Source organism: Gavialis gangeticus, unplaced genomic scaffold, assembly GCF_001723915.1.
Source record: "Gavialis gangeticus isolate Ggan-Ray unplaced genomic scaffold, GavGan_comp1, whole genome shotgun sequence".
NCBI lineage: Eukaryota > Metazoa > Chordata > Crocodylia > Gavialidae > Gavialis > Gavialis gangeticus.
The window spans coordinates 60241510-60244714 of NW_017729022.1; the positions used below are offsets into that span (position 1 = coordinate 60241510).

The window sequence follows — 3205 nt, forward strand, 5'->3', positions numbered from 1 at the left end:
TGCAAGGAATGCTTGCCCACCCTTCAACCAAGCCTGCCTGGTCCCAGGAAGCAGCCCCTCCCTAGCTTTGCTACGTGAAGGGTCATCAGCAGAAGCTGCAATGCAAAGACACCTAGGCTAAGTACAGACAGCCAAAAAGCCCAAGGCTGAGTCAATTCAGTCTGTGCAGGTTAGTCTAAATTGCACAGATTAAACTGAAACAGAAGTGAACAGACATTTACCTTTGACTCAGGAAATGCAGCCACATGCCTGAAGTGGCTCAGGCCAGAAGCTCGGGGGTGATAGTCCACAGCTCTCTGGCTGTGCGTTCACTTCCTCTCCCGCTACCCCCTAAAGTTGCTGGGATTTGCAGTCCAGAATTACAGCAATGGGACTCTGCAAGATTGCTCATCACTTCATCTTCCTGTTTCCAGGTGTATCTGGGATTTGTAGCTCACCGTTGCAGCCAGCAGTAAGTGTGAGCACGGGAAGAGGTGTTAAACCCCAACCGGGGTTTTCCAGGGGCAGTCCCCCCCATAGGCTGGGCTGCATCCCCAGCCAGGCTTGCCCCCTTGTCAGCCAGCCCTCACTGCTCCAACTAGGGAGCAGGGGGGTGGGACCAGCCCTGTTCTCTGGAGCAGACAGCCCAGCCCAGCCCTGCCCAGCCTAGGGCTGGAAAGCATGCTGGGATGCTGGGGGACTGTGATTTAACTTGAACCAGGAAGGGGTCTGGGACAGAAGCTTCATAAACCAGTTTGATCCAAATCAGTTAAGTCTGATACTACGTTCAGCAAGATGCATCTTAAACCAGTTTCAGCCATGTTGAAACTGGTTTAAGTACACTGAGCTTCAGTTCTGTTACAGGTTTAAACCAGTTTCTGATCACTTAAATTGGGTTGTGTGTAACTTCTGTCCCTAGCTCTAAGTGTGTATTTAGTGTTGCTTCCACCTTAGTTATGTTACTGACAAATGTGCGGAGCTTAAAGCATTGGGTCAACCAGGCAAACACACTGTGTTTCATCCTGCAGCCTTGACATGCACAAAAAGGTGCTGGGGTCAGTGGGACCACTCAAGGGAGGAAGGCAGGAAGACATGGGGCCTTTGACTGGCTGAGGGCCCCATTCTGCTCTCTGTGGGCCAAACTGGTAGCAGGCTGTGGCCCTGGAGAGATGCCTCCTTTGGGTCAGGAGACAGAGAGGCCTGGGGAACCCTTGCTGCTCTGTCTGTGGACCATTTCAGCTGCTATTTAGCTGATGATCATGTGGCTGGTGCACACTTTGACCACCTCAATGACTTATGCCCCTTGCAGAGCAGTAGGCTGAGCTCTGCTAAAAGGAAAACAGGCTCCTGCCATCCAGGTGACCCTGGCTGGATGTTTGTCCCTCACCCTCTATACAAAGCTAGTTGGACTTACTGAGCAAGAAGCCTTCTCAGAATAGGCTGGCTAGAGAGCTGAAATGTCTCACCTCCACAAAGTCCTCATCCATACAGGTCTGAGGATAACAGCCCACGCCAAGCCAGTGCTGACATTATTCCAGACTGTCATAGCCCTCAGCTGACAGCAGCACATGCAGAGGCTCCTGCTGTGAACTCTTCTGTGGACCCCTGCTCCATGTGGAGTCCCCATGAGACCAGTGAGAGCTCACAAGAGATACAAGGAAGCATGCTAATGTCTCCATTAAGGATCAGCAACCTAAGCCAAGACGTTTGATAAGGAAGTGAACTCAGTGCTGTTCAGCTATTTCCTTTGTTAAAAAGGAAAAAAAAATCACATTTAAACACCTTTCTTTAGAAAAGACTTGAATGCAAATTCTTCCCTAGTCAAATAATCTGGGGTGATTGGCAGGAGTAAACATTGCAAGGGGACAGTGACCAAACTGTAACACATATGGCCTGTTGCAGAGGGGAGTGGAGAACAACCAACCGTAACTGGAACACACACATGCAAACTCCTCTAGGCATCCCAGGAGCCAGGAAGAGTTGAAAGAAAAAAAAAATCAAACAAAGGGAGAGTTATGTCAAATTTTTCTAAGCTTTTGCTGCACAGTGAATCCTCTGAGATCCCTCAGGAGATGTACACATACCAGAGGGATGGAGGCAGTGGTGGAAAAATACAGTGGTGCAAAAGTACTCTTCTTTTCTTCCAACTCTCTCTGCAAAGCAGAAAACCCTCTCTCTGTCTCACTGCCTGCACACTTCCTTAAATGAAAATAAATGCATACAACTTTATGTTAGGGATTTTAAATAGAGAACAGTCTGGATATTAAGAAACCTTTTTCCAACATCAGCTCTGATTCACCATGTGCTGGTAATTCATAGCATGGTTGAGTTATTACTACCATATATGTCCAAAAGGGCAAAATTACAAGTAGAAAGGAGATGCTAATATTTGAGGTACAGGCACTTCAGTGGTAAGCTGTTATGTTGGATTATTCTTGGCTTTTTACATATATAATTAGCCTATGTACACATAGAGGAAAGGAGAGAAAAGGGCGCATGAAAGAAGCAGTTTAGATCCAAAACTGCTGTATTATTTTAAATAGTATCAAGTCTCTCAAGCTATTGGCTTTCAGTCTCACAGACCTGCCTCTACCTATGGCTCCCCCAGCTCCTGCTAAGTACAGAAGCATTTCATTAGCCACTGCTCTCTCAAAGGCAGCACTTCACTCTAAGTTTTGCTTCTTTTCCCCTCCTTCTGGCAGTGTGTGTGTGCAAGTGCCGCCGGGAAAGAGGCACAATGCTCCATTCAGCTCTCCAGTCAAGTACAAGCCAAACACACACACGAGAGAATTCACAGGATCCTGGTGACTGCTGAGGAAAGGTGTTTTACATCCTCTTTCTTTGCTGTAACAGTTACACTCTTTTCAGTTCCCGATGTTTTCCTGGTGAACAAGCTGGGGGCAACATCTAGGTAAGTCTCTGGGTTCTTGGACAGAACTAGGGTGCCGGGTTGCGGATGGAAGTTAACGAGCTTCCCTGACATTCCAGTGAGAGCAGGCGTCTTCCCTGCTTTAAGTCAGACTGCTTTCAAGACTCTTAATGCAGCTCCCCGCACTGGACGTTAGCCCATGTCACACAAGCTGTGTCCTTAGGAACAGCTCAGCAGTCTCTGCTCAGGGAGATCCTGCTATTCAGGAACAGGGAACGCTGCTGGCACGGCAGGGCCACACTGGGGTTGGGAAGGCCTGGGACTGGAATCTGTGACATTTGTTGCCATTGAGAGGGG

At 48.3% G+C, this 3205-nt stretch overlaps 1 protein-coding gene across 1 annotated transcript in view; it reads left to right on the plus strand.

The window, feature by feature from the left end:
• The first annotated feature begins 2586 nt into the window (after window positions 1-2586).
• CHADL (chondroadherin like) overlaps window positions 2587-3205 on the plus strand; it is an 8632-nt gene continuing 8013 nt past the window's right edge. Inside the window, exon 1 of the mRNA XM_019515121.1 lies at window positions 2587-2890. The gene's annotated coding sequence lies outside the window, so the exon portion shown is untranslated. The remainder of the gene's footprint in view (window positions 2891-3205) is intronic.